General features: G+C 40.3%; 1 protein-coding gene across 2 annotated transcripts in view; it reads right to left on the reverse strand.

The window, feature by feature from the left end:
* B3GALT1 (beta-1,3-galactosyltransferase 1) overlaps nt 1-5,995 on the reverse strand; it is a 391,340-nt gene extending 385,345 nt beyond the window's left edge. For both annotated transcript variants that reach the window (XM_087920013.1, XM_087920014.1), the window contains exon 1: nt 5,690-5,995. The gene's annotated coding sequence lies outside the window, so the exon portion shown is untranslated. The remainder of the gene's footprint in view (nt 1-5,689) is intronic.
* Nucleotides 5,996-13,536: the final 7,541 nt, after the last annotated feature.

Consider the following 13,536-nt stretch of genomic DNA (forward strand, 5'->3'; position numbering starts at 1 on the left):
GGTTATGCCATGTTAAGAAATACAAAGTGTCATAGAAGTAAAATAAACCAACCTCATTATTATGGAGGAAAGTGCAAAATCAAATAAACATATTAACTTTTTGTTCCTTATGGAGTGCTTTTCCCTAAAAAAAAACCCAGTCAGTTTTCCATATACAATATCTATATTGTACAGCTAATTCAGGTGGTTTTTTTCAGCAACTTTAAATACAAAAGGTAAGTACACTATCATAACAATAGCAATAGCATTTAGACTTAATATACTGCTTCGCAGTGCTTTATAGCCCTCTCTAAGCGGTTTACAGAGTCAGCCTTTTGCCCCCAACAATCTGGGTCCTCATTTTATTCACCTCGGAAGCAATAGTACTTCGACTTATATACCGCTGCACAGCCCTCTCTAAGCAGTTTACAGTGGCAGCATATTGACCCAAATAATTTGGGTCCTCATTTTACTGACCTCAGAAGGATGGAAGGCTGAGTCAAGCTGGAGCCTCTCAGGATCAAACTCCTGGAGTTAGCCTGCAGTACTGCATTGTAACCACTGCGCTACCAGAGCTGTCTTAATCTGTCTTTAATCATAAAGTATTTTTGCCTTTCACTTGATCTGTAAAAAAAAATGTAAGACTGAAATTCTGTATTCATTGCCTACCCACCTAATTTCAGTATATTCTGAACATCAGAAAGAAGAGATATCTTTCAGTGATGTTCCTTCCTTGTATCATTTTTCTTAATAGACTTTTGTCAGCTATCAAACCTACGGTACTTTATTGATTGATTTAGTGAAGGGATTTTTTTAAAAAAAAAAATCATCATGAGACTTTTAAATTGTAAGGTTTTAGGACATGAATTGCTTTTGTTTCAATTGATGGTTTTATTGCTATGTTTTGACTCCTAATTGCAGTGGCTACTTTAGGCTTTTGGAGACTAAAAAGCCAAACAAATATTAGCAAAATAAATAAAAATAGAGTAACTGGGGATGCCATGTATCTCTATTCATAAGAATAATCGTATTGAAAAATAAGTTTCTTAATAGGAAAAGACAGTGCTCAAACAGATGTCATTTTAATGTATAAGGAAAAGCATAAGAGAAATTGGTCTTTTGGAGAGAGGAAAGGCTCATTTACTAAATCATTAGAAAATCTGACACTGTGTGTAGGGCAAGAGAAAATAATATAGACACAGGAATAATATAAGATGTGCATAATCCTTCAGCGCACCTGATTACTACCAGAAAAGCTAAATCAGAATTTTCAAACATCCAACATTATGTGAGCAGAATTCCATTCACTGAACAGGGTTTCTAACCCTTTCACTTCCAGTACCTTTCATCTGAAGCCTAAATATGACATAGCAGGTCCCCAACTTTCTAGACCTGATTTGGGGCACAAAAAAAGGAAAGGGAAAGGGGTAGATTATTCCATTAGGAGCTGTATTTTAGACACATACCGATAGATACATACCGATCGTGCTCCTTTAACAATTCCTTGTGCATAAATTGGACTGTAAATAGTAAGGGTAAAGTTTAGACATCCAAGATTAAAATTTACTCTTAATATTTACAATCCAACTTTAAAAGCATCATTAGTACAAAAGCACAGTGATGCAATATTAATGGCAATTTGACTGCTTGCCCTGCCATATTTCAAAGGATTGTTTCAAAATTCAGTAGTGTCAATAGAGAGCAGCTATCAGTATTCTAGAATGCATTTATCTGGAAATAGGTTTTAGTGAACTCAGGTGGGATTACTTCTGAGTAGACCCAGCTTTGTAAATTAATGTTATCAATTACTATGAGCTATAAACTCGAGCTAACATGAGGATTTTAGTGTTTACAATTTCAGTGTTTACAATTAGTCCTCAACTTATGACCTCAATTGAACCCAACATTTCTGCTGCTATGTGAAACATTTGTTAAGTGAATTTTGCCCCATTTTACGACCTTTCTTATTACAGTTGTGAAGGGAATCGCTGCAGTTGTTAAGTTAGTATCATGGTTGTGAAGGGAACATGCCCTCCCCTTGACTTTGCTTGTCAGAAGGTCGCAAAAGGGGATCATGTGACCCTGGGATGCGGCAACCATCATAAATATGAAGTGGTTGCCAAGCATCCAAATTTTAACCACGTGATTATGGGGATGCGGCAATGGTTGTAAGTGTGAAAAATGGTCATAAGTCATTTTTCTTCAGTGCTGTTGAAATTTTGAACGGTCAATAAATGTACAGTTGTAAGTCAAGGACTACCTGTGCACTGTGAGTTTTTCTCCTTCCTTCCTTCTTGTGTAATAGTTGTTCCTTGATACCAGAATTACTGTGTCTAATGCAAGGCGGGTAGTCCAATTGAGACACCTGGTTATTGAGTGAAGCAGTCACTAAGTGAAATCTTGACTGTGCTTATGATCTTACTTTAGCATTCCTTTGCTTTACAGACCTGTGAAGGTCATAAATGTAGGACAGTGTTTCTGAACCCTGGCAAATTGAAAGGGTGTGGACTTCAACTTCCAGAATTCAAATCCTGTGGAATTCTGGGAGTTGAAGTCTACATATCTTCAAGTTGATAAGGTTGAGAAACACTGATACAGGGAGTAGCCATAACATTACTTTTTCATCATCAACATCATCATAACTTCAAATGGCCGCTAAACAATGCAGCCAATGCAGCCATTAAATGATGAGCACCTGTATCTTAATCTAAAATAGGCAAATTAGAGCCTGGGCTATCATCCAAATCACGACTTGAAGTTGATTAGCAAAAAATAAATATTACTCTTGTTAATCAAAATCTGTACTAGTCCGATGACTAGGCAAAATATGGATAGAACTGTTTCAAAAAAAGAAGGAAGGTATATGCAAAATGGAATGAGATTATATACACTCAGGATACATTTGCAGGATAGAGAAACAAACCAATCATGCAGATTGCTTATAATTTTAAAAAAGAGTATGGCCAAGGCTTCTGCAGGTCACAATTTCTCATTTAATAAACCACTGAAATAATATAGAGATTAGACATTAGCTGCAAGACTGCAGATATATTAGACTTTCCTCAGTGCATCGATGTGTAACTCAGTCTTGATCCGAACTGCATCGCTGGCAAAAGGATTTATCAAACCTAAACACTTTGGTCCATAAAATTATATTTCATCTCATAATTATGAAGTTTAGCATTTCACTGGAGAGTTAATGTTTTTCATCATGAAGTTATTCATTCTTAGAAAGCAATGAAAAAAACAGTCAAGCTAACATAAAGCCTCAAACCAATCCAAAATCCACTTTTCTCTCCTACATGTATTTATTCAAGGTAAGCTTTCATTGGGGTAAATTCCTAGTCAATATGCACTGGATTATAACCACTAGAAAAATATAGCACACAAGAAATTCTCCAGAAGTTTTATTCTACATTTTTGCTTGTTCTCTGTAAAATGGTCATAAATATGTCCATAAAACATGAGTCCAGCTGGTCTGGCTTAATGTTTCTTGGGTGTATTCTGGAAGCGTTTAATGCAGCACAGGAGTAGCTCCCTTTGAACAAAATAGATCTTACATCTGAGAAAAGTCTAAAACTACACTCTGTTTCACTGTTAGCAAGTCAAGGGCACAAAAATTTCTTTAAATTTTTGCCACCAAGGCTAGAATAGTGTGGCTAGTTCCTATACAGATCTTGGGCACACATATCTTTTTTAGACTGCTACTTGCTTTTCTCCCCCTTTCCGGATATTCATGCAATAGGGTGGGTTTTTTTCCCCCCTCTTCATTATTGTCACTAGCCTTCCCATTCACCCCCAAAGAATGCTGAGTAATTAAATGACTCAATCTGCATATCCAATTAGATTTATACAGCAATAAGTTTCGTGGAATGAAATTGAATTCACTTTTGAGGAGAAATGTTTACAATTAGGTTGCAAACCTCTTAAGTAAAACAACAAGAGTAATGATTCCTTCCGTTTAACCTCTCGCCTGCCAGAATCAACACTAGGAGTCTGGTTACAGATGCTATCCAACTTGAGCAACAGCAAATCCGTTTGAACTTCCACCACATGAATACACTTAAGACCGTGTGGATTTGCTGCCCTCAAAAGCTTCGAGAGCATCACAACAGATCTACTCCTTTCCACAGCCCTACAAGATTCATTTGGCAAATTTTCTACACACACACACACACACACACACACACACACACACACACAGCCCTAAAAGATCCGTCTCTAAGGTGTTGAGTCTTTCAGCTCAGAAAAAAAAATGAACCACCATGGCAAACCTCCCTGCCCATTTGCAGAGTTACAACTCCGCCAATAACTCCTTTGCACAACATTTAAAACAAAATCGGATTTATGTGAGCTTTCCTGAGGGAAAAATCATTACCAACTAACAACCTTCCTGCAGGATGATATTCAAGAGGGGAGAAGGAGGGAAATGGGGAAGAAGTTCAACCGATTTCCTTCATCTGCCTTCTTGAAACAACCAAGCAAACAAAAGGTATTTACCTAGCATCTAACTCTCCGACGGCCAAGGGACAAATTGTCCCGACATCCAAACAACTTTGAAAGTCAAGCCCGGCGGTCTGGCAAAGAAAGAAAGGCGGCATCCCCCACCTGGGGCGAATAATTGACAGGTCAAGGATGGAAAAGCCGCCCGGGCTTCATCGGGGCATTGCAAGAAAACTCTTCTGTAGAGATTCTCAGTCATCCAGGTTCACGCTTGTCCCAAAGGTGCTTTTTTTTTTCCTCCCCTCCTGGAGGCAACGAAAGGCAAGGAAAGCCTAGTTGTCTCCAGGAAAGAAAGAAAAAAAAAGCCCCTTTCGGACCAGAAAACTCTTCCCGCCGCCCTCACCCAACTCTCTTCTCCCACTCGCGGGAGCGCCCGCAAACTCGCCGCCCTGACCCCGGAGCTGAAAAGGAGCCCCGGAGCAGGGAGAAGGCGTTGATTTCTCCCCTTGCAAAACTCTTCGGTGCTCCGAGCCGCGAGAAAATCACGGGGGTGGGGGGCAGCCCCGACCTCCTCACCCGGGGGCCAAGCGCTCTCACCTCAGCTGGGCGAGGAAGCGCATCCCTCCAACACACAAAACCCTCACCCACCCCCGATCCTCTCTCTAAGCGCCCACCCCTCGTTTGAATTAAGGCCGAATAAAGTTTAATCGGCCGGGGTTTCTGGAAATTTAATAATAATAATAATAATAATAATAATAATAATAATAATAATAATAATAATAATAATAATAATAATAATAATAATAATAATAATAATAATAATAATAATAATAATTTCGCTGCGGATTCGCTTCGCCTGGGGCTTTGGGCGCCGCGGTGGCGCTCGCCTGGCTCTCGCTTCTCTGCAGCGAGGCTTCCTGAAGGGCATCGGAGCCGAAGACAATGCTGGAGGAAGTGTGTGTGTGTGTGTGATGAGGGGGGTGGTGGACCCTTCAGGTGCACATGGCCGGCAGCGGTCACTACTGACTCGAGTCCCTGGCCGGCGCCTCAGCCGCGTCCTCTCGCCCCGCTCCTTCACCCCAACGCTTCCCCTTCCTTAGGGAGCTGATCCCGCTGCCCTGCGTCGCCGGCAGTCCAGCCCTTCTGGCTCTACGGACGCACCACCGCTTTGAAGGATACGACCCGTCGCGTACACGCGCGCGTACAGACACACACATACACACACACCCACATAAAGCGAGAGGCGGGTAACGTGCACGGAGCTAACCTTTTACCGGTGGGGCTGGGCTGCCTTCGCCTGGTTTAGCGGCGCCGAGGCTTCAGCGGAGCTCCGGCTCCCGTAGCCAGCCTTTGTCTTCCCGCAGCCTCTGCGCTGCGCGACTCTCCGTGTAGCCAGCATCACTTCTCCATCAAGCAGCCCCGCAGCCAGCCAGCTCCCCGCAGCTGCACCAGCCGCCGCGGCAGCAGCAGCAGCAGCAGCAGCAGTTCCCACCGCACGCCCAAGCCACAGCAATGGAACTTGGCCCTCGGCGACTGACAGGCGGGAGCAGCCAATCGCCGCCGCTTACGGCTCTCGGGGAGCCCGAAGTGCGGACCAATCAACGGAGGAAGGAACACTTCCCCCCCACCCCTCTTTCCCCGCGGTCGCCTTCGTCTATCCTCTATCTTTTCCTCAGCAGCCTGGTTTCCGGGAGAGTGGGAAGCGCGAGATGCGTTCGGGGTCTGTGGTCTCGCGCCCGGCCGCTTTGGCAGCGGGGAGTGGGGGGGGGGAGAGAACGGGACGCAGAGCGCGCGCCGCGTGTGGGGGTGGGGGTGGGTTGCATTGTTTCCGAATAGAGTTCGAGTAGATTTCAATTCTTTTCCCCTCATTTAAAAAGAAAAAAAGAACTTACCGTCCGGGCCGATGGAGCCCAGAAGACAGCCTGAGAGAATGACTTGACCGAATATGAGAAATAACTTAAAACTGCCTTCTGGAGAGTTAATCTTGAAAGTAAGCGGACCGGCAGGTATTGCAAAAGAGCAGATGGGCGATTATCTTGCTATTGGAAGAAGGATTACCCCCGCTTGCACCGCTTTCTCTTTTTCCACCTTCAGCGCCGCCTCTGAGGTTAAACCGTGTGCTTTACTTTTCCCGGGCTTTACTTTTTTCCCCGAAGAAAAAGGAAAGGGAAAAACAACAACAACAACAATAATAGTAATAGTAATAATAATATAATAATTCGCCTGCGGTGTGAATGAACGGAGCAGATGCGTGAAGCAACGAAGGAGCGCTGAGGAACTTGTGGTGGCGGCTTGTCCCTAGAAATGAGGAGTTAACTAAAAGACAAAACACTCAGGGCAGCCAATCCGTGGCAGAAAAGTAAAAAGAGGAAATTCTACCTCTTTTTTTTTTAAAACCATCTGTATTCTTGAAGCCCCGGTTTGGTAGCCTAATTGTGTTATGTGTTATTTTGTTCACAGCCTTCTCTTCCTACTCTCTTGACAGGAGCTAATAAAATAACTGGGTCTGTCCAAAAGAAGGGGGGGAAATGGCACAGGCTACCTTTTAACTGACCTTAAAAAGAAACAGAGCAACTGGAAACTACATATTTTTAGAACATAAGTAATCAATTAAGAAATCAGAATTTTCTAGGGAAGCAAGTTACCTTCATAGTTAGTTCACTGCAACTGTTTTTCACAAGGGGTAGAATCATGGTTTCTCAACCTGTTTTTCCTCAGTTTGTCTGATATGGTGAATCATATTTTAACCATGGAGGATGAAATCATAGCTGCAAAAGTAGTTGGTAAGCTTGTGATCTGCCACAATAGATGACAGTCCCTGCCCGACCTTGGATAGTCTCAACCAGGGTAGATCTAGATTTTTAGGCCCAGTTGTTCCTTCTGTATTCTTTTCTGACTCTAGTCAATAGTCCTTTCTGACTCTACATTTCCTTAAAAGCTTTCTGGCCCAGTAGTTTTACTTTAACTGTCCCAAGAGACATTTTCATGGAAATGCGTTGTTTTTTGCTTTTTGCTTTTTGCTTTGCCTTATATATATATATTAGACTCACCTTTTTTATGTTCAAGAAATAAAAGATGTTTGAAACTCTTTAAAAAACTAAGTAAACTCTTTTTAAAAAAGCTAATGGCCTGTCTAAATCCTTGATACAGATGGAAGTTTGAAAATTCTGTAAAAAAAAAGAGATTTTTTTTAAAAAGATTTTGTTTTAAAGATTTTGTTTTGAAGATTTTTTTTTAAAAAAACAAAAAGAATTACCAGAAGAAGGCAATGGCAAATCACTTCCATATTGTCAAAAAGTCAAACATGGGCTATCTATGAAACCCCCAAGTTAAACACAATTAAAGAAACACGTTATCTTTTACTTTCTGTTTTGACATGTTATACATACAAGGTTTGAGTATCATTAGGTATAGGTTTATAAATTGTTTCTAGCAAAGTATCTCCTTTTTATATCATTTTTTTCTGTTTTCTTTTTAATATCACTTTTTTCTCTGTTTCAGCTAGGATTTATAAAGTAGGGTAAAATACTGACAGGGAGGAAAAAGTGACAATGGGGAAACTGATAAATAATAAGTGGATTGGATTATCATGCATTTATTTTTAACCCAGAGGTCCTCTCTTTCTTTTCATTGACTTATTGCACAAATTAATTTTGTTTCCATTTGCAAAATAAATGTTGTGAACACTTTGGAGCAGTTGCAAAACATAAAAAAAAATCAAACTGTAACAAAAAATGCCTCTTACTCTGAAGGGGTCTCTCAGAGTGACCTCCTAATCTGACCCTTATAATATCTTTTTCCGACTGGGTATCCTCCAGGTATGTTGGACAACCAATTTTTACAGTACTTCAGTCAACATGGGAGACACTGTCTTGAGCAAATCTATAAAATCAGATAAACTAAGAATATAGTCAACCACATAATCTTTTCTTCTATTTTGGCTTAATATATTGTACAGTCCATTCTATGCAAATCATGTTTTGTTTAACTGAATTCTGTCATTCTTTGGTCAAAGCCAAAGAAACCACATTTTGGCTAAGTTTGCTGTGTGGTTTACACATAAAGATTTATGGTTTAGTTTGCATGAATCTAGTTTAGTGGCATGAATCCAGTCAGTAGTGATTAACTAAATTGTGGGTTACATTGAACTCAAGGTTTGGGGAGAAAAGTCAGTCTGTGAAAAAATGTAGCAATCTCAGTTGTCCACCTTTAAATGTTATTGTTCTGCCCCTGAAGATGGTGTTTAAGGAATTGAACTCAAAAAGTCTTGTATCCTAAAAAATATTCAGAACTTGAGGAGATGTTAAGCATATTGCTCTCAGGCTATGTGGAAAAAACCCAAACAATAATTAGAAAAAAAATAGTAAATGAAACATCATGTGTGCTGCTGTATCTGTGTAACTGAGAATTACTTATTAAAACACCAATGCCAATATCAATACTGACTTGTGTGCATTTTGGTAATCCATGGAGGTCTGCTGGAGCTCTACAGAAATTTCATGTGAAGCAATGAAGCTGAACCGAATACACTCATTTTCCAGTTGTTGACTTGATTTTGCAAGGAAAGAAACTCTAGCTTCTTCAATAAAAGGACCACATATTCTCTTGAATGCAAAGCCCTTAAAGAGCAGAGCATGATCCAGAGGCTGATAAAATCCATGCCTATATGTCAACATTGCCTGGGATAATTACCCCGGGTTTTAGAGAGTCTAAGACAGGTTTTGTGCAGAAAAAGTCTAAAAGGAGTAGCTGATTTCTTGTTTGCTTTTGTAAGTAACAGTTCTTCATTTTGCAGATAAGCAGATCAACATTAGCTAGAAGTCAGAAGTATAAACCCTCTTAATAGACTGTCAGTTCAAATATATAAAAAACTAAGGTAAACATTCGTCACAGGCAGGTTATCTGTGTCACAAAAGGAGAGAAAGAAAATTCAATAAAGATCTTATAGAGGGAGAGATATGTTAGCCAAAGATCAGGACCTAACTAAACATTTTATTAAAAGGCATAACATTTCATAAGCAGCAGCTCACTTTACTGGATGCCAGTCCAGTAAATGGCAAATCTAGAAGCAGAATCTTGAACCAAGTAAAAGTCTTTTTCTACTCATTTCCAGGGGAGTATCCATTGGAATCTGTTACATTTGATTAATGTAAGTTCTGCGGTGGGACTCTATTGCTTTATATCCACATCAAAATTAAATAGTGTTTTCCATCCTATGTCATCACAAAAGTCTTTTCATTTCAAGCTGTTAATGTCTCAACCCAGTTTGGTGTAGTGGTTAAGATATTAAATGGGAAACCAGAAGACTGAGTGACAGCCCTTCCTTAGACATTAAAAATGGTTAAACAATTTCAGGCCAACCCACCTCACCAGGCTGTGGTGAGAAAAACAGGAAGCAGGAACAATATGTACACCACCTGAATTGTATTAAATGAAGATAAACTCTCAACTTCAGAACATCAAATGCCTTAAAACAGGTCTCGGACCAAGGATGACATCGGTCTGTGGCACGCCAGCAACCAGGCCATGCAAACAAGCAAAACCCTATCCACGGGATGCAGACAGCACATGAAACCACGCCTCCTCCAGTCCACAGAAAAACCTCCACAGAACCAGTCCCTAGCGCCCAAAAGGCTGGGGCCACTGCCTTAAAAGATAATGCAGAGGTGCAATTAGGAATGGAACTGCAAGAAAATGGCTTAGTCCTAGGTAAATGAAAGAGGGTCATAATTAGCAACGCAAATTCCCTTTCCCTGTTACAGTGTCTTGTGAGAAAAGGTACACAGTTTGTAGATTACCTATTAACAGTACTGCCTGTCAAACAACATGAGAAATCCAGCACTGAAATTCTAGCATCCATTCTGCCATATAGGAAATTAAAAGAGGGGAGATGTCCAACTTCCCCTCCACTTCTTTCCAATTTCCGCATTTACAGGCAAGAGGTCTAAAGAAAAGTAAAGTAGGCTTTTGCAGCAGATGGAAAGCTTAAATTTGTGTTTAAGCTTGCAGACTTGCTGCCAGAAGGATGGTTCTGCACCCCTGCTTTCCTTCCTTGAATCTTCACTTGTTCAGGCAAAGGCCTGGTCTTATATAAATTTGGGGTATACAGTCTTAGAGATGTCAGATGTAGTGGAGGCTATTAAAATAGGAGGGTCAGTGACAGTATTTGGGTAATTTGGGAATTTCCATTTTCCAGGTTTGGAGTGGGAATCTGAGGTAGTTTTCTTTGTTTTTAAATTATATTAAATCTATTCTAGGTTTCATGTAACAGACTTATTTTTGGATCTCACCTCCAAAAGGACAGACTCCACCTCCTCATGTTTATCCACTCCAGTAACAGATCCATGCGAAATGTGGCTACAAATTATCTATCTGAGATCTCCAAGTGAATTAGACATGTGGAACATTTTAAATGGAGAGCATTACCTGCTTGTTTTAAAATAAAAGATGGATTACCATCCACCCAGAAAATTTGTATAGTCAGGGATTTTCCTTTTCTGTGTCCTGGACAGTAAAATCTGTGCACACAAGCCTTAAGTCCATAATGAAGCAATCTTTAATTGGGCCATAATGTTTTGCAATTTTCAAAATCCCACAGAAAGCTGATTTTTACTATTTTTAAATATAGCAACATTAGAATAAAAACTTAATTATTGGCTGAAAGGTTCATGTAATATTCTAGAACTAGCTCAGGTATCAGACAGATAATGTATCTATAAAATATTAAACTGACCTCTGAATATAAATAAAGGTTTCTGTATAATTTATTTTCTATTTTGTTTTCCAATTATATAAATCTTTCTAGCCAGGACTGGGATAATATTCTTATGTCCAGATTTTTTGAGTACCTGAGAAATAGATTCAAATGGAAAACGTAAACAGAAATCTTCAGCTATCCCTTTTGTACAACGTTCAAGATTCAACCTTCTGATTCAGTTTCTTCTCATCATATAATGCCTCTGGTACAAATAATAGCTATTTTCTTGGCCGGAAAACTCTGCCCTCAACCTATTCAGAATCAGTAATGTGTCTAACCCAATTCATCAAAAGAGCTGAAGAAAAAGTAAACAGCATTTGGTTGGAATACAAAATCCATCTATTGTATGTGAAAAGCTGTACCATGGCAGTCAGTTTCAAAAGTATCCCATGAGATAAATAAAATGATTAGGACTCTATCATTTTGATGATCTGTCTATTATTTTCTTGTATACAATGCCAAGCAGTTACAGTCAATATAATGTGAAAGCTAATATCAAGGTGCTCAGTTCCATTGAGGCTTAAAGGAAGTTTTGTTTCTATGGCCCTTATTCCCTTCTCTTAAAGGAAGCTTCAATGTGATGGAGGGAATAAGGGCCATAGAAACAAAACTACAGTGTCCCATAAGTGCTGTCTGTAATCTGGATGCTATATTTCTGTTGCCATAGAAATGTTAAAACAGAAAGGTATGTGTAGATGGAGACCTTTGCCTCTCAGGACTAGGAGCCTGACAGAAGAAAATGGCTATTCAGTATTCAGGTTTCAATAACAACCTCAAAAGGTTCCTTTTTAGGCCATTCCTTTAGCATGCTAGGGAAAGGAAGAAGTCAAACTTGTTTATAATTTTTCAGTTTGTGATCACTCTTTATTGAATAGCTGAGCCTAATTGCCTAAAATGACCTTACCAGCAAAATTGCATGCTGTTGTTCGTGTATTTCTTTGAAACAAAATATATTAATATTTTCCTTTTAACAAGTCTCATTCAAATTGTAATCCTTTTGATTTACTTCTCAAATACCAAGCCGTGCCCTAGCTTTTTCATAGACTTACCATGACTCACACAGAATTGTAATACTTGTTTTTAACCAAAGAAGGGAAATGCTGTAGCGAAGACGATAGGTGTCCTATCCCATTCAAATTTGCACTTGACATAGGTGTTAGAAGCCTTTATTGAGGCTTTCCAAGCCCTGAATAGTCTTCCCACAAATTTTCCCCACACCAACACCGTGCAACCCCCAAGGAGTTCAATAGTCTAGTCCAGGAAAACCCCAGCAGAAATCCACAGGGCAAAGGCAAGCCCTCAAGTCATGTCCAGAGTTCAAGAGTTCACCCCTGGGATTCAAAGTTCGAGGAACAAAATCCAGTAGAAACCAGTAGCAAGATACGAATCACGACGCTGAAGAATGCACAGCAAGGAAATGGGCTGGCTGATCTTATTTATTTATTTATTTATTTGATTTGTCAATCGCTTACAAGAAAATAGGTAGTTATGAATACATGAAATGGATACATATTTTTCTACATATAAGAAAAATAAAAAGAAACAATAGGACAGGGACGGTAGGCACATTGGTGCACTTATGCACACCCCCTACAGACCTCTTAGGAAAGGGGTGAAATCAATAGCAGACAGTCTAAGGTTAAAGTTTTTGGGGTATGGGGGAAAAAACCACAGAGTCAGGTAGAGTATTCCAGACATTGACCACTCTGTTGCTGAAGTCGTATTTCCTGCAATCAAGTTTGGTGAGGTTTACCTTGAGTTTGTATCTATTGTGTGCTCTTGTGTTGTTATGGTTGAAGCTGAAGTATTCATTGACAGGTAGGACATTGCAATGCATGAGTTTATATACTATACTTAGATCGGACTGAAGGTGGCTTCATTGCACCTGCCTCCTCTCAGCCCTATGCGCTCTCAGATCAGGAGAAGGAAGCCCTTCTTCAACTCCACTAGCCAGGTGCAGCTGCATTCCTTCTCCACCTGAAACCTCTGGGCTTCCCAGCTGCAGCTGTGCCTCTCCTGTCCCTAGCTCACCTGGCCACTCCTCTAGTTGCTCCTCCTGTGACCGCTCCACTGTGCTTAGCCTTGCTGCTGCTAGCTCAGAGCTTCTGGCAACTACTGGATGTTCCTCCATGTCTCTCCTCCCCTTCCCCAACACCCCTGGAACCAGCTCTTCCATTTCTGAACTGGTGTCTGGGGAAACATCCGGAGAAGCCATCACAATAGAAGTGTAAACTTCTTACGGTGATGCCCTTTCTCTCAGGCTTTCTGCTTGAACAGAACTGAATTCCTAGCTCTCATTCTAGATTTTGGAAAGATCTGTAGGAAACTCAAAATACTATAATAAAAATGTTGGATGG

Source organism: Pseudonaja textilis, chromosome 1 (genome assembly GCF_049901715.1).
Source record: "Pseudonaja textilis isolate UNSWEBS1 chromosome 1, rPseTex1.2, whole genome shotgun sequence".
NCBI lineage: Eukaryota > Metazoa > Chordata > Lepidosauria > Squamata > Elapidae > Pseudonaja > Pseudonaja textilis.